A 19,083-nucleotide genomic window follows, 5' to 3' on the forward strand; every position below is an offset into this window, starting at 1 on the left:
AGTCGGCATGTAGACATGAGCATCATCCACATGAGGAGTAATCACACACACAATGTAGGCTCGTCAGTTTAAAAAGTACTTGCAAGGTCATCAGTCCGACAAAGATTTAAACCTTCACCCTGCAAGTGCAAACCTAATGCCAAACTTTAACAAGGGAATCATTTCATTATAGCAAATAGTTAGCATGTTATAATTAGGTGATGAACTTAAGTTTTTCGTTGCCAACACATATCATATCCAAAGCATATCATATCCAACACATATCTTATAATGTTAAGGTTAGGCAATATCTTAATAATGGTATTGCCTCGTCTTCAAAACATAAGATTGTGCTTCCGCATTGCTAAGGACTAAGGAGTGAATTGCAAAACAGAGAGGATCCCGGTTGATACAGATAATATTTACAGGATATAACAACAAAAAATTTATCAAAAATGAAAATACGGGGTAGTAACAAACCTTCAGTTCTCGCCAGATGCCCCACCCATGTTCTCTACTATCTTCTTCAGATCAATTCCACGCATCAAGTTCATTCTTCTTGAGTGGATTTTCAAAATATCCCATCGAGACTACAAGAAGATGTGAAATAAAAATCATGAGACGCTGGCTAAGAGTAAATCATGAAAACTGAATCAGAGCACATTATTTACAGAATTTTCAGATTTACAATTTCAGCTACAAAGTTGTTTTACCCAAAAAATCTACTGTTGTAATATTATCAAACAACTAAATGATGGGCATAGAATCATGAAAAAACAACTATTAATCCCATCACACAAGATCACAATGATTCAGGAGGTGAACACTACTTAAGGTGAACGTATTACATACCTCCTCGTTGGGATTTGGAAACTCAATCTTCCTGTCAATACGTCCAGGCCTTAGGAGTGTTGTATCCAGAATGCCAATCCCATTTGTAGCCATCAGAAACTGTAAAAATTACGTATTGAGTTGTAATAAATAAGCACCAAGGAGAAATATCAAAATTTATGCTACAATATTAATCGATTTCCTACGAAGGCCCAACGCATCATAGAACTATTGAGCATACCTTGATCTTGTTTGATTCTTCAAATCCATCCAGCTAATTAAGCAGCTCAAGCATGGTCCTTTGCACTTCAATATCACCATTACCAGTTCCACATTCCATACGAGCTGATCCAATATTGTCAATTTAGTCCATGAAAATGATTGAAGGCGCATGTTCCCTGTCCACGTTAAGAAACATGTACAGCTTAAGTACGAGTGATAAAACTTCTTACAAAACTCAATAACATGATACATCACATGAGAGGCAATTTAATCAAACTAAATGTAATCCACGAGTCAGAATTAAAGATAAAACCATGTTTGAGGAAGCATGACTCACCCGTATGGAGGGTATGGAAACCCTTGTTTGTAGATGTATGAAACTGATTGAGTGTAAGTGGGTTTTGTGATGTACGGTCACGAAGACCCTGCACTCCACCGTAGTAGGGAGTTATTGCGCTCATGGTTCCTGTAAGAATAAACCAAACAACAAGGTATATAAGCTTCGACGAAAATACATTTATTTTTTTCTTCAGTTTGTACCGATAAAGTACCTGGTTGAACCACAATTATTAATCATAACAAATTTCATAAGCTTAAAGGCACAAATTAGTAAGAAAAGTGACTCCACCACCCAAACTCAAGGGTAATAAGTCATTTCCAAGGGAATAGAAACTGAAAAGTAAGAAAACAAAAATCACAAGGGTCTTGAAGAATTATACCGACTGGTTGCGGAGATTGCTGAGACTGGCCAAGCGAAGCTATACATTCCACTCACCCATTAACCATCATTGCAACTTGTGTTCATAAGCAACATACACATCTTCAACTGCAGATACAACCTCACTGCAAATACCCATTCCAATTCCATTGTAACACCAGCTTTCCATCACCATGGAAGACACCAAAATTGCACTTATATAAATGCCAGCAACAACAACTTCTTGTATTGCTCATCTGAATTCCATTGCACCCATTCTACACTGCCCTGGCAACTCAGTTTTCTTCAATTCATGGCACCAGCATATCCAAGTACACACCAGTCCACCAGTTCAGTTCTAAATGCTCATCACTTCAATCACCATCCATGCAGACCTCCATCATTCCTCATACCAACAGGTCCAGTCCATCATCTTCTTCCATCTTTCAGTGTTGTTCTCACAGGTAACAGCAGAAACAAACCAAACCCATCCTTCTTTCACTGCATACAACAACACAGCACCACCAGAAGCTAATCATAATAAATCACCACTACCATCTGGACTTCATCTTTGTTGTGAATTAACACCACCAACACATTGTTCTTCAGCTCTGCAATATTGCTTACAACTCACAAAGCATCACATTCTGGAGCTTCGCCTGTCCTAACCATACATCAAATTCACTCTATTTCGGTTTCACAAACTTAATCCTACTCTTGTTCTTGAGCTCATGACAAATCTACCTTCTCAGTAGATGTATCTTCTTCATATTTTGTTATTGACTAAACAAATATGAAACCCCCATCGATCTCAACTCCAAGCTAGTCCTCTTTCCCATAAAAACAATTGGTATAAAACACAGCACCACCTTCTGCAATCAAATCCACTACCATCTCTTCTATCTCGGTTCAATTCATCAGCTCAAATTCATTCAAGCCATAAACCATATCTCAATCAAACCCTGGATTTTTTGTTCTTGGCTACAACAACAATCAAATCGAGAGAAACCCCCAACTTTACTCTCAAACCCTCACTCCTGAGAATCTTAAATTCTTCTCCTCTGATTCTTCACCATCTTTAATCTTGAGCTCACCTTTTTGCTGATTTCAGAACTAACTTGAACCCAATCTTCAGTTTCCTTATAAACTTCGAAATCTAGTCATTAACAGACCCTTAAGCAATCTCCATCAAATCCACAGTATCATCTTAAAAAAAACCCTAACTTCCCATGAATATCAACAACAATAAATATGCAAATTCATCCAGATTTGATCCCTAAATCGCATATTACGAATTAAAAGGGGTTCTGATATTGAATCAGTGAAAGAAGAAATCGGTAGCATATTACGAATTAAAGTTGGGTTTCGTTTGATTTAGGGTTTGTAGAAGGTGGATCTGAGGTATTCGATTGATGAGTTTCTGTGACTGAGGTTGTGATGTTTTTCACCGGAAATTGCAGATGAGAACTAATATGGGTCGATTCAATCAAGAAATGAAGATGAAGAAGAGGGATGAGAGAAGAAGAGAGGTGTTCTTCGGGGGGGAGGAAGAGGAGAGGAAGAAAGAGAGAAAGAGATAGAGTTCGAGTGGTTGAGGGAGGGTTTGGTGGGTGAATGAAAATGTTGGACGGACCAGATTTTGTTTGATCCACTCATACGGATTGGGAAAATAATTTCACGGTTGAGATTGTTTTTTCGGATGCTCATACGGATTAAGAAGCATGTGTTTTTCTCTTTGTGCTAATACGCACTCATGTATTCGGTTTTATTATCAACCTTCGACACGAAAAAAATTCAAAAAAAATATGAATAAATTTAGCATATTGTTATCGACATTCTAATATAAAAAAATCCAAAAAATGTATAAGAATGAAGCTGAAAAATAAGAAATGAATTCGATAATTGGTGTGTTTCTTTGTGCTTTTGTGCTTTCTCTTTGTGCTTCCGGTTTGAATTTCGAATAGTTACATAGGTCATGAAGTAATTTCGACTAGTCATACAGGTCATGAAGTAGATTTAGTTCACATTAGTAGCATGATACATCATCAAAATAGATAAATATGAAGCTCAGTGTAGATTCAAACTTCAAATGTGGTATAACGACATACAAACTATGAAACAAGAAGCTCTGAGAGGGTTCTGACTTCAAACTTAGCATGATACATCATCAAAATCGATAAATATGAAGCTCAGTGTTGATTCGAACTTCAAATTTTGTATGACGACAAACAAACTATGAATCATGAAGCTTCAGGAGGGTTCTGACTTCAAACTTAGCATGATACATCATCGAAATCGATAAATATGAAGATCGGTGCGATTCAAACTTCGAATTAGATATAAAGACAAACAAACTATGAATCCCTAAACAAACCCTAAATTGTGAAACCTTCGGAATATTCGACGAAACCTTAAACAAACCCTATTTCTGCATATTGTATGCATACCAGGCTCCGAGATCGAAACCTTGCCGGGAGTGGACTACTCTAAGACAGAAACTTAGTAAGAACGACGAATCCCTCAATTTACAGGTAAGATTCCTTCGGAATATTCTATGAAACCTTAAAGAAACCCTATTTCTTCATATTGTATGCAAACCAGGCTCCGAGATCGAAACCTGCCCGCGATTTGACTACTCTGAGTCAGAAACTTGGTAAGAACGACGAATCCATCCATTAACAAATAAGATTCCTTCGGAATATTCTACGAAACCTTAAACAAACCCTATTTGTGCATATTGTATGCATACCAGGCTCCGAGATCGAAACCTGGCCGGGAGTGGACTACTCTAAGTCAGAAACTTGGTAAGAACGACGAATTCATCCATTTACATGTAAGATTCCTTCGGATTATTCTATAAACCTTAAACAAACCATATTTCTGCATATTGTATCCATACCAGGCTCGAGATCGAAAGCTGGCCGCGAGTGGACTACTATAAGTCAGAAACTTAGTAAGAATGACGAATCCATCCATTTACAGGTAAGATTCCTTCGGAATATTCTACGAAACCTTAAAGAAACCCTATTTCTTCATATTATATGCAAACCAGGCTCCGAGATTGAAACCTAGCCGCGAGTTGACTACTCTGAGTCAGAAACTTGGTAAGAACGATGAATCCATCCATTTACATGTAAGATTCCTTCGGAATATTCTACGAAACCTTAAACAAACCATATTTCAGCATATTGTATGCATACCAGGCTCCGAGATCGAAACCTGGCCGCGAGTTGACTACTCTAAGTCAGAAACTTGGTAAGAACGACGAATCCATCCATTTAAATGTAAGATTCCTTCGGAATATTCTACGAAACCTTAAACAAACCATAATTCAGCATATTGTATGCATATCAGGCTCCGAGATCGAAACCTGGCCGGGAGTGGACTACTCTAAGTCAGAAACTTGGTAAGAACGACGAATTCATCCATTTACATGTAAGATTCCTTCGGATTATTCTATAAACCTTAAACAAACCATATTTTTGCATATTGTATCCATACCAGGCTCCGAGATCGAAAGCTGGCCGCGAGTGGACTACTATAAGTCAGAAACTTAGTAAGAATGACGAATCCATCCATTTACAGGTAAGATTCCTTCAGAATATTCTACGAAACCTTAAAGAAACCCTATTTCTTCATATTATATGCAAACCAGGCTCCGAGATTGAAACCTAGCCGCGAGTTGAATACTCTGAGTCAGAAACTTGGTAAGAACGACGAATGCATCCATTTACATGTAAGATTCCTTCGGAATATTCTACGAAACCTTAAACAAACCATATTTCAGCATATTGTATGCATACCAGGCTCCGAGATCGAAACCTGGCCGCGAGTTGACTACTCTAAGTCAGAAACTTGGTAAGAACGACAAATCCATCCATTTACATGTAAGATTCCTTCGGAATATTCTACGGAACCTTAAACAACCCATATTTTTGCATATTGTATGCATATCAGGCTCCGAGATCGAAACCTAGCCGCGAGTTGACTACCATAAGCCAGGAACTTGGTAAGAACGACGAATCCATCCATTTACAGGTAAGATTCCTTCGGAATATTCTACAAAACCTTAAACAAACCCTATTTATGCATATTGTATGCATACTAGGATCCGAGATCAAAACCTCACCGGGAGTGGATTACTCTAAGTCAGAAACTTAGTAAGAACGACGAATCCCTCAATTTACAGGTAAGATTCTTTCAGAATATTCTACGAAACCTTAAAGAAACCCTATTTCTTCATATTGTATGCAAACCAGGCTCTGAGATGGAAACCTAGTCGCGAGTTGACTACTTTGAGTCAGAAACTTGGTAAGAACGACGAATCCATCCATTTACAAATAAAATTCCTTCGGAATATTCTACGAAACCTTAAACAAACCTTATTTCTCCATATTGTATGCAAACCAGGCTCCGAGATCGAAACCTGGTCGTGAGTGGACTACTCTAAGTCGGAAACTTGGTAAGAACGACGAGTCCATCCATTTACAAGTAAGATTCCTTCAGAATATTTTGTGGCTTAGTCACCTGAGCATTTTTTTTGGACATTATATTTTGTTTCACAACTCTTATAAAGGGTTGTCTTAAAATTAGTATATTAAAGAACCACAAACTTGACAGAACTTGTGATAGTATAGGAATGGTTAGTGGTGTAGACTTTCATGCAGGAGAATGAGGATCAAATCCCCCCATCCTCATTTCTGCCAACGTTCTATATTTTTACTTCAACAACACTTATAAGTGTTGTTATGCATTTTTATTAAGAAAAAAAAAAAAACCAAAACTTGTGAACGGTAAGGATGGTTGATGAGCTAGACTTCCATGCAGTAGATTCATGTTCGAATCTCCCTTCTAATCTCATTTTTTCCAACATTCTATATTTTTACTTCAACAACACTTATAAGTGTTGTTATACGTTTTTATTAAAAAAAAAAGAAAAAAAAAACAAAACTTGTGAACTGTAAGGATGGTTGATGAGCCAGACTTCCAAGCAGTAGGTTCATGTTCGAATCTCCCCTCTAAAACTATTTTTCATCATCATATTTTGGTGTTTTTCAACAACTCTTGTGAAAATTGTGATAGGCTTAGTCACTACCTTTATGGAACAGAGTTGTTATAGCTAAATGTCGTCACAACGTTTTTTCTTAAGGAGTTGTCGTTTGTTTTCTTAGCGCAACCCCTTGTTTCCTAAGGGTTGGCAGTGATGATATATGACAACTCTTCCTTTGAAACCAGTTGTAAAACATATGACTTTCTACGATGTTTAGCGAAGAGTTGTAAATCTCCAGTTGTAGATGTATATTTTTCCCGTAGTGTTAGCATCCTTCTTCTTGTTTTCCTTGTACTCCTTTTTCTCTGCATCCGTCCATGACGATAGAGCTTCTGCCGACTCGGGTACCTTATAACCATCTTCTACAAAATCCCATAAATCTTGTGAAATGAATAATGTTTTCATTTGTAAACTCCAATAATCGTAACTCCCACCATCAAAAATTGGAATTAGACTTTGGGCATAATTGAAACCTTGAATACTTTGGTTAATTTCCATGGGTAGAGTTTTAGGATTACTGGGTTAGGTTTGCTCTGATACCAAATTTGTTGGCGAAATGCGGAAATGTGATGGGTTTATGGAAATGTATTTAGGAAGAGAGGTTGGTTAATTGAAAGGTGAGGCTTATATTAATATGAAAATGAAAATATTACAAGAGGCTTGTGTAGCAACTTTGGCTTACACTAGTTGTTTACAAAGAGGCACTTTGGCTCTTACTCTAAACTCTAGCTCTCACTCTAACTCTTGTTTACTCACTTGAGTTTTTGATTGTTGTTGGATGATCCCAAATGAATCCATCCTATGCCTATTTATAGGCTTCATGACCAACTACTTACTTCTCTAGACAGTTCTATCTAGACTCTTCTTTACACTCTCAACTTAGATATTACACGAAAATTTTAGAGAAAAAAATTCTCTAGATAATACTTGATGTAAAGAAGGCCTAGAAGATTCTAGTATTGGGTTTTACTTAGTGTAGATGATTATTTGGGCTTTACTTATTGGGTTTTCACAAATTATGTTTTTAACAAAAATTTTATGAGGCTGGCGGGTATTTGTTGGATGGATCTTCTTATGGTGACGCAGTCGCTTACCTAGCACGATTTTATGATCCTAACATGGAAGACGTTGAAGTACTACAATTGCTGAAACATTGCGTCAACCTCACTGCAGGGAGCGCAATAAGTGACTCTAAAGAAGATGCCCAAAAGGGAAAGTTTCATGCCCCCTATGTTGGTGGGTGGGTTCTCGGATCCATCATCCAAGATGGCATGCCATACCGCCATTGTGATTTGGGACAATGTGTCCCAACTCTCATATAGCTTGATGTGATTTTTCTTAAAACATAAACTTTTATAGACTCTACTTGTGATGAAGTTCAGGAGATGTAGACTCTTTCTGTGATGAAGTACATCTTTCTTCCAACTCTTTTAAGTTGGTTTCTTATTCTATCAAACTTTGTAAGCCTATATAAAGGTCTTTTGATTAGAGATTATATATTATTATTCAATAACATTATTATTATCTTGATTATCTATCCTAGGTTATTCGCTTCCTCGACCCTAATTTTTTTTTTCCTTAAAATTATATTATTTTTTCGTTTCAATGGAAGATAAACCACTTAACAAGGCAGATCTTGCTGAACTTAGAACTGTCATATAAAAAAAATAAACTTGAGACTATCCATCAGGAGTGAAATCTAGAGGAAGAGCAAGAGAAAAAGGTGGACTGAGGATAGAATGTTGAAGTCTAGTCAGAATCCTTATGGAACTCTACCTGAGTATAAGTTGAAAGCTGAAATTCCTATGTGGACAATAACCAGTTTCGAATAGAAAGGTATCAAGCAGTAAGTGTGATGCTCAGACCACACAGTTTCATCACTCGTTGATGCCACAGAGTCTGCCGACACCACCATCCCAATGAGCTTTAGGGATCTCCTTGCCACTCATTGATTCCTTCTTTAGTGCGGCAGTTAAGCATTAGGGATTAGCATGCTCCTTAATTTTCTGTACAGGATCAAGCACCTGTTTGGAAGAATCTGCCATAAAGTAAATTTACAAGGTAACACAGGAAATGGATGTACAACTGCATTGAGAGATTGATCCACGGAAAATAATCACACTTCTTTTTCATACAGAGATCCAAAATCTCCAGATTATTGCTCAGCTAAAAGCATCAAATCTGGCCGGTCTCCATAAGCAGTGCGTATGTGGTGCCAAACCTGATAAAAGCAAGAACTCATTCTTAGAATTTCTGGTTTACACGAGACTATGAGGAGCATTGCTGCCAAGTAATTTTTCATTCACAAAAAATAGGATTGCTCTAGAAAAACTTCTTAAGATCCACTGTAAGTGCCTACTGCTAACCTCAAATCAATGGTTCTAAAATCCAATGCACGAGATACCATTGCAGGATATCCAAGAATGTCATCATCATTAGCATTAGGGATTAGTGAGCTTGTTAGAGTAAATTGCAGAATGTTTTTGCCTAATGTTCAAGAATGGTACGGGGCAATACACAACGGCATTGTTTCATGACAATACCAGACATTGTTTTGACACGCCTTTCCTTTTTTACAACCACAGGTTTCCTCTATGAAACTTTGTCAGCCACACTTGTCACCCCGAAACAACAGATTTCTGCCTATCCTCTAAACAAGATAAATGTAGATAAAAATTAAAAAACAACGGCAACCAGGCCAAAACGGAGCTCATTGCCACTAAAATATACTACTTTTGCCAACTGAGAAGAGATGGGTTTCTATACATTATAGCATGGTATGAAAGACGGACTATTTATTTCATTCTTTGAATCCCAACTCGTAGCTATTTCTTTCTTTCTTTCTCCAACATTTGAAACACTAAATAGGTTACTTCATTTAACTTTTCTGCAACTCCGCAAAAATGAAGTAAAACTGAAGACTATTAAAGAAAAAAAAATTCTGAAGAAAAGAAATTCGCTATATACACTCGAAAAGAAAAGCACCTTTGTAGGCCCTGATGCACCTTGTATACTTCCTTACTAATAGAATGTCGCAATATCTTTTTCACCCACTCGGGTGGACCTTTATCCAATGCCTCGTAGACACATTTCCTAATCCTGGTTTCAACATTAGTGGGTAGCTTTCTTGCAGGTTCCAAGACTTTTGCCCACTCTGGAATCGCATTGCTGCAGTAACAATTGTTTCAGCGGCATCAACTTCATCAATATATTCCATTGACCAAATATCATTTTCTCTCTTCAGGGACCCAGCCTCTGCAAGTAGATGAGAATCGAATAAGTTAGTGTTCCCCTAATAGTTGTCTATCATTATTACTTTATTAGAGGAGGAAACCCTTAAAGCGGAGAAACAATCTGGAATAAATAAACAAAAGGACAAGTAAAAGAGCCAAGTATAGTACTACGGCCATACAACATTAAGATTCTGATAGCCCATACGGCGACAAATCAGTATCTTCCCTGGACATCGATGGAGGTTACTACTGTAGGCCCTACTTGTAAGGTTTTTAGAGTGACTCTTGCATTTAGCAATATGTGGGATTATTTACCCTCACATCGAGCTGCTATGTAACTTTAAGTTATATCTTCTACACACTACTTCCTTGACTTTGCCTTTAACAACGACAAAGTAACAAAATATACGAGACAAGGCAAAAGGCATGAACATGAACAAGGCAACTAGATGTGATGCTGATATATCAAAAGAAATATGAAAAAATATTCTAACGTCAGACTTGCATCAATTTAAATTTTCTAGTTCTCACCTAGCAGCACAGCTTCAGATTATGGTATTCCGGCAATGGTCTTAAAAATACATGTGGAAGAGCAAAATATTTTGATTTATCGCGGTTCTTTTGCATGCTAGACTAGCTGTTAGCTCCCCAAGCATCTGATCCTAATCCAAAAATATTTCATTTTATGTACGTACTCTAGATTTGAGATATGAATAAGTAAGACATTCCTGACTATGACAAAACAATAATTCACGAACTACCATTGTACACCCTACTAGGCTCTTATTGAGATACGGAAAACGTAATCTCAAGGAAACTAGACAGTAGATACACTGCATAATGAAAAAGGAACCAACTACAGAATACTCGTCGAGACTTCTGATTATCGATTTAATCTTTGAGAATAACTGATAATGTGCAACCAAAAAGCAATTGGATACCGATGGAAGTCATTTGACAGGGTAAGGCTGATTGTATGTTGTATGGGCTGGGGTGATGGAACCTTAATTATGGAGGCGTGGCGAAGTAGAGCCGCGGTGCCAGACAATACACATAATCATATTTACTAATGTGTAGCTCATTGAAACACAATCTTTTGGCATCACTAGTTGTTTTAAACATAAGTCACATTACTTTTCTCTTTGAATTAGGTTACAAGAATAGGCTCATAATTGTCCAGACCACCAATACCTTGGGCTGAGTTGACTTCGTGCCCAAAAGGGTTTATGGGGAGGCCCAGGCAAAAAACACTCTCATTTACCGGTTAGAAGAAGCCTGAACATCATAGAGTGATGACAAACTTCATCAATAGAAGATGACAAAGTATGGCAATCAGATATCCATATTATTATTACCAGATAACCTCAAAACTTAGAAACTCAAATTTGAACAGGAATAGCATAAGAAATAACCTAAATGATATCTGGACAAAGAACAAAGTTGTGATCTAAACTTACCAGGCCATCTGCTTCAATTCCACCCACTCCAGCTATTGAGTCGCGAACCATCCCACCATCACCTTGTAAGCAATGGAACACCTTTATATTCTCACAAGATGAAACTTCTGAAGAATCCAGGTTGCTTTACATACATAAGCAGAATGTATCTACCGGCAAATTCAGGCCAAGTTAACTCATTAACTGGGAGCATATCAATCTTCAACTATCTTGAACTTGACAATGTGTCTGCGTCTTTCCTTCTCCCTCCCCTCGATTTTGACTCTCCAGCATCAAAGTTGGGATCGACAAGGGCAGCAACTTTTGTCTGTCAGTAAATTCAGCAAAGATCTATGTACCTTAGTCAAAGCCACCCCTGTGCACCTATATTAAGTATGAGAAGCTAGTTTAGCTTGTACAGCTTCTTTTTCAGACGCTGTATCCACTTTGATGAGCTTTGGTGAAAGATTCCGTAAAACTATAGAATTTGGTTTATCGCTTGGGGTTACATTATGGCCAACCACACCGTGACTACGATGCAAAATGAGGTCTCTATTCTCCAGATTTTCCTTCTCAAGTTTCTCCATAAAAGATGAATCATGAAACAAGGGATTTATATCTCCTTCGAGCTCCTCAAAAGATAAGGTTTGCTTCAGGGCCAAGACGTCATTGAAACGCCAAAGTAGCTCATACACCTTAAAACTGAAAAAACAAAACAAAAAACAGAACAAAAAAAGAAGATAAAAAGGAAAAAAGAAGATGATAAGGAAAAAGTATAAAACAAAACCAGAAAGAGGGGTAAGATAAAGAATCCTAGCAGACAGGGTATACATCCAAATAGTACAGCCTCTGCCACTTAGATACTTGAGATCCGAAATACAAATACCTGTAAAACACACCAGCCAGCTGTATTGATACCTTTGAGCTCCATAGCTTGCCATTAGGAAAATGTCTTCTGAATCCAAGGTCTTACACAGCTTAAGCCTTTTACATTTTTTAAATATACCATCTGCAGCTTCTTCGTAGTGAATTCCTTGAAATATACCCTTTCTTTTAGCATGAAGTTGGAGTAGTCATTTTGTCTAGTTAAGAACTCGTATTCTGAACATGTATCGGACCCAGGAAGCTCTTCAATAATTTCCTGCATAAATTACATATCGAGTCCAAATTTATCCTGGTTCAACCATTTCTCCACTCCTTTGCACATCATCTCAAGCTTATGTGCCTGGGACCAGACAGATCATAAGATTTGGTGCGGCGGACCAGAACTTTTTTGCTTCCAACCGGTCGGGTTACGTCCCGCTTGGAAAGCTCCAATTCTCTGAAACGCCACTCGAGAAACCAGATTTCCAAATGACTCTGACCAATTTGATTTTCCCAGGAAAATGTTCACTGATTTATCCCAGACTGCTTTATAAGCAGGAAAACATTGCTTATATACTCCCATCGTTTTACTGTGAGGATAAAATATCTCTTGCCGGACTAGTCGGGTACCAGCCACCATTGGCCGGTTGCCAATGGTCTTCCGGGTAGCCACCCGTAGGTGGGAGCCCCAGTTGGGCCTGGCAATTCACAATACACACTCAAGCTCAACAGAACATCTTTTTCAAATGATATGAACTACTCAAAAGAGTTGGTAATCATTTCCATATCGACCGTATGAACTGTCATCATAAACAGCAACCATCCTTTATTCTCAGATGATATGAATCCCCTCATTGCTTAACTTACAAGTCGAGACAGATGATATGAATTACCTCATAATCATCTAGGAGAGGCAACAATCATTTCTTTACTATGTAGTATGAAGAGATAGTACTGAAACTACCTATAACCAACGATATGTACTTGCGAAGGTTGCAATCATCTCCGAATAAATGGTATGAACTGCCAAGCAGTAACCAACCCCTTTCCGACGATATGAACAACCTTGCAGAATTGTACTGAACCGCAAAGCGGCTGCCTCTGTACCCTGCTCCGTGGCTCGAAGGGATTAAACACGACCGCGGTCCATCTCATTCATTTAGATAGTATGAACTACCTCTAGTAGCAACTATATCTAACAGCGGATAGTATGAATTGCATAGCAACAACTATCCCCAACTCGCGACGTCACTAACAGTATCATAAAGATGAGATATCGCAGCACCCAATTAGCTAGAGCAAAATCAAGTCTCACGCAACAGCAAGAATAATCAAATGTCATGCCATTAAATCTTATCACTGAAGTTTAAATTAAGTATTGAAAATAAAATACAGAACTGGACAGGTTATGGCCATGTGCAATTCTGTCTTACTGTAGTTCCAGATGTGTAGTCCTTAGCTGATCCAACCAACTAGAATTAGCTACCAGCTACAGATACAGATATTATAATTCCTGCTTCATAACAATGATCTCAAGATGAGGCCAAAAACACAACAATACTCTTTTCTCAATATCTTGCACAAATTTTAGCACTCACTTCTAAACTATTTGTAAGCAAACCAAATAAGTACCAGTGAACCACCCTTATCTTACTTTGGCGCTGTGAGATATGAACGCTACTGCTTGGAACCATTACTATTACTACTCCTTTGTACTAAAACAGAGATCTCCGCCTTTTCTTCCGAAATACTACCCTAACTACAAGGATAGCCATGTCTACATCAATCATTTTTATTTGTTGTTCAACAAGCGCAATTTATGCAGCCAAGATGCTAAGTCAGCGCACAAGGTAACCAAGACTAGCAGACATGAAAATAAATGAGATCTAAGATCTCCAAGGTACAAGTCCAGAAAATAGCACATCAAGCCAGAAAGCAAAATCACAGGCTTCACCTATCAACAAATTATGACAATCAGATGGAAGCAAAGAATATTAGATCACTTGTCGTTGCCACGACAAGGCCCTAGAAAATGTTCACCAGTTCTTAATACTGGATACCAGCAAAAGCAAATGAATAACAACACTTGGAGACATTTTCTTATTAAAACATTTAAAAGAACTCGAATACAATTCCCACAAACAGACAGTTTATAGAGATGAGGTACCACAGCAGCATGCTAATGCAGAATTTTTAACGTAAGTGCAAAGGACAGTATGCTGTAAGTCCAACAGTCTTTCCCACTAATGACGAGTTGGCTCACTTTCATACAAGCATTATCGATCCACAAATACCACTAATGATGTCCAAATTCATAATCTAGTACTTAACTTAGCAGTACCAATTTATCTACCCATTTCTGTCTAACGGAACATTCCTTCTGAACTCTAAAGCTACCCTAAGAGAAGAATATATATGTGTCTCGATAATTCATGGACTAGCTAACTTGAAATTAAATACAGACTAACACTTAGTTGAGGGCATTATTTACCTTGAGACCATAGATGATCATTTCAAACTTAACATCTCTAAATAACCAAATAGTGTTAATAAATTAGCTCACTCATGGAAACGCCATCATTGCTCATGCAGTACGCACAGTAACACTAGTTTAGCCGATGAGTGATACAATTTGGTATTACTTGAATATAAACTAAAAGGGATGGCAAGGATATTAGGCATAAACCATAGTAAAAACGCACTACACTTAAGTACACAGAAAATGAGCAAGATTAATCGAGATCGATGCACAATTTAGCACACGGTACACAACCCAAGTTGGCAAGTTCACATAGCAATTGAGTACACACAGTAATTTAGGTATACAGTCTTCTACCAAAAATATTTGAAATAAGAATATCAAACTTAAAAAAGAGCCGATGCTGTAAGTTAAAAAGGTTGAGATTAAATTAGCCACCACAATTGTCTAACCATATTCGAAACATTACGATTACGAATCCAGTAAATACATTAACATTTTCTGCTAAAATAAGTTTTCACTGAGTCGCAACCGTAGCTTATAGTACACTAAAACTTATTAGTGCAGACACCGTGTATAAATTACTACTCAAATCCCACAAATGAAATCCATTTTTCTTCCAATCAAATGCATAAAAAATACTTATACCTAGGAAGAAAATTCACTCTTGTAATCATTTTAAAACTCAATAACCAATGTACCAAATGCAGCAGTACTATTTAAACAGAAAGACCCCCCAAACTATAAATTTGTTAACCTAGTTTTCTCCGTTTCGTTGTGACACGTGCTTAGCTGCATGGATTTGGCTAAGGCAGACTCTCTATTTAGACACGGTCATTTATTATTGAGGCAACCTAAAAAGAGGACAGGGAACCAATACCATTCCTGTCCTTGGCATCTGTAACAGATTACCATCTGACTCATGGGTACGATAGAACTGAACACTGCAAGAATTCTTAAAAGATTACCACCCTGGGAATCCACATTTCATTGATTTTTGTCTAAATTTTAGCTGTTTACTTGATTCCTGTGAATGTGTTTGCCAGAGTCTTGTTTGACTTACTTTTATACACCAACAAACATCGCAGAGACCTTACCCAACACTGAAGATGATGACCTTCCTTCAGCAAAAAATCCAACAACTTCATCCTGTAACCCCAATTTATTAGAGAAGACTCCACCAGATTTTTGGACTAAGCAATTGGCTTGTGGTGTCAAAATATCTTTTGTAACATAGTAAGATTCACTAAATGGTTCTGAGTGCAAAACATAATAAAAGATCTTGCTCAGGTGGACAAGGATCGGAAAGAAGCACCTGAATGTTGGCGTCCTCGAAATCACTAGCTTCTGACAAAATGACAAATTCACTTTCTACTTAGATTTCAGCTTCGGACTGACCAAGAATTCAATTTGTCTCAGTAGGACTATTTGATGCATCAGGTATGACTGATTGCAGAGGCAAGGCATAGTCTGACCTTGAAGATTGGTCCAGAGCTTCCGCCGATCCAGTATAAAAAGAGATCCGGTTACCTTATCATGCCAACTATATCTGTAACCAACAGGCCAGATACGGCTCCTATCATGATATGATGGTCAAGAATCAACCTTCCCTGAACAGGTAAGGAAGAGATCTTCAAACTGAACCGGAAGTCCATCCTGAAATCACAAACAAAATCATGTATGCTGAGCTGAAAGAACTATAACTAGCACAAAAGCATGACTAACAGCCAGTAACGTAATTATAAAAGGACAAGAAAAAAATGCATCTCACATTGGGTCAATAAGACTCACAGCCTCCGCTGTCCTGCTTCCTTAACTCTTGCGCTTCTGCAGAGATTGCTGCCATGAGATTGCACAATCTCAACATCAGAGGAAAAATCCCCACTTCGACTATTTCTCAGACCTTCTCGGTTATCTGCTGAACTATCAGTTCTTGATTGTCTAGCAAGGTTCTTCCTTCTGGAGGAACTTAAGGAATTCATACTCCTAAATCTGCTTCCCCACATCAAATCCAGCACCTCAACGCCACAAGCTCGGATACTTCACAGGAGTACCGTACTGAAAGCCACTAAAATGGGTATCACCGAGAGTATGCAATCCTACAAGCGCAACAAGGCAAATTAACTTATTAATCTAAAGTCCGAGCAATTAACAGCAATATTAACCAAATAGCAAAATCATGCAGCAACAAACTTGACATGAATTAACTGCTAGCCTAAGTCCTAATTAGCTGAATATGAATTCTTAAAATATCATTGCAATGTGAAACAGGAGCTGCAGTTTACTCATAACATCAGTTGTTCTTGTGTGCTAAATCACAGCCATTGCTTTAAAGTTGCGAGTTGCAACTCGTAATTCAATGAGTATGTTCATTAATATGTTAAGAAGAAACCTAGGTGCACATTAGATGATCTAAGAGCAACCATATCAAATAATAAGTAAAGGAACTTAACAGATTTAAGACCCTAAAATATTACGTAATGCACATGCGCAGTATATGTACCTTAAGTAGATCCTTCAAGTAAACTTTCAAACGTGGCGATTATTGGGCGACATCTATAGTGCTCCAATCTGTTACACCCTCTTAACAAAGTACTGAAACGAACATCCTTAGTGCTAGGAAAAAGTCTTTTGGTTTTGTGAAGTTTATTCATCTTTGTTTTCTTCTGCTTAACCAGCCAAACCATCTTCAGCTTTACATTTTTTCAGTCAGCTAGTAGTTTCCTTCTCACCGGCCACTCAGTGCAGGACCTTCCCCAAGTGTATGATCCACCTAAATTGATGGGCTAACAGTTTCAGCAGAGGAGATACCTCATGATGCACCCATGATGTCTAGCATGCAAGGGTTCAATGTCACAACAACCTAGAGCACCATGAAACTACTAACACTCAGACTAGGGATAGGGACTCAGACCTGGTTGCCTAGAAGAAGAAGATTCAATCATATTTAGTTAGTCAGGTCTTAACAAGGCGTTAATGGGTGCACTAAAATATATCGCCCCGTGTCCTAATATAAAAATTTGACAATTCTCGCGAGCAAGAACTTTTCCTTGTTGTCAGCTTATGCATGAGTGCATGACAACTGCTAAAAATGGTTACTACCTCATGCTTAGCTAGAGATGGGGACTACATAAGCATATGGTCACTCACTCTCAATGTAAAACTACGTGTTTGATCATGACGAATGGAATAAAGAATTCCACATGAAGGCCCTTCAAATGTCAGGTGGTCATTTTATAATTCCAATAAAACATTGTAATAAGTCTTTAGAAACTGTGGTTCCCTAAGGTGGAAGAAGTGGTTTATAAGAGTCATACCTTATACCCTAGCTAGAACTATTTTCTGCTATTCTTCTATCAAAATGTTCGAGCTTTGAGACAAAGTAGTTGATAAGGTGGCAAGTACTTACACACTGTCCTGCCTGCACCAAACATGCATATAACAACTTTGACTGATTTCTGCAATCAATGCAAGAAAAGGGAAAAAACCATTCTACTTCTGATATACAATTTCAACCTCAAAACTCATCTTTTTCAAATTGTAAATAAAATCTATTATATTCAGGGTGTCGGCAGAATTTAATCATACTCCACTACACTAAAAAGGGTGAAATCTTTGGTTGAGAAACTTCATAATCAAACAAGTAGAACCAAATAAAGAAACCCCAAATCAGCAGAAAACCAAAAGTAACAAGAAGAAGGGTAGTAGATAACTGGGCAGGGCATACCTAGAATATCTCCAAAAGCTGCCTATCAGCAATCAGTTTCCAAAGGCTCTAAATTCTCACCTCTAATCTCAAATTGTTTAGCTAAATACTCATCCTCAGTAAACCCACTTTCCTCTAATCTCAAATTATTCCAATCTTGTTTTTGTTTTAACATTCGATAAACTTCAATTGTTCCATGCGATGTGAATGCTACTTCTTCACCTTCATTTGAAATTCTTCTAGCAAAATCAGCTTCAGGCAAGAGAATCTCTTCCCAAGGTGCCCAATTTCTTACAACCCAGTTACTTGCACGTGGTTCGTCTTCAGTTTCTTTATCTATTGGACCAAAATTCTCAGAGAATGTTTCATCTGTTAAAGATATTAGATAATTTGTGATGGTCTAGATTAGTAAAACACCCATGGGCTTATCTCCATTGATTGGGCCCAGTCTAGAGATATCTAGACTCTTCTCTATTTTAGTTAGAAATTCAATTGTAGACTCTAGAATATTCAATGTCTCTAGGTCCCTTGGTCATGGTCTAGAATATTCAATCTCTAGACTAATCTTAGATTGATCAAGTGTTCT

The 19,083-nt window shown here is 37.8% G+C and overlaps 1 long non-coding RNA gene and 1 pseudogene across 6 annotated transcripts; both read right to left on the minus strand.

Annotated features, from left to right (window-relative positions):
* Positions 1 to 461: 461 nt before the first annotated feature.
* Positions 462 to 1,150, minus strand: LOC113296554 (annotated as a pseudogene).
* Positions 1,151 to 8,755: 7,605 nt separating this feature from the next.
* Positions 8,756 to 18,860, minus strand: LOC113300363. Of its 6 annotated transcripts, XR_003335754.1 has the most exons (9): positions 18,519 to 18,860; positions 18,109 to 18,212; positions 17,295 to 17,564; positions 16,563 to 16,890; positions 16,107 to 16,447; positions 12,335 to 15,940; positions 11,470 to 12,150; positions 9,765 to 10,034; positions 8,756 to 9,000 (listed from the first exon to the last, which is right to left on the minus strand). It is a non-coding gene; the product is annotated as an uncharacterized LOC113300363 (long non-coding RNA). The 6 variants fall into 6 exon arrangements; XR_003335752.1 differs by having other exon boundaries at positions 11,470 to 15,940; positions 18,201 to 18,212; XR_003335749.1 differs by having other exon boundaries at positions 11,470 to 15,940.
* Positions 18,861 to 19,083: the final 223 nt, after the last annotated feature.

This window comes from Papaver somniferum, chromosome 7 (genome assembly GCF_003573695.1).
Source record: "Papaver somniferum cultivar HN1 chromosome 7, ASM357369v1, whole genome shotgun sequence".
In the NCBI taxonomy this organism is placed as follows: Eukaryota; Viridiplantae; Streptophyta; class Magnoliopsida; order Ranunculales; family Papaveraceae; genus Papaver; species Papaver somniferum.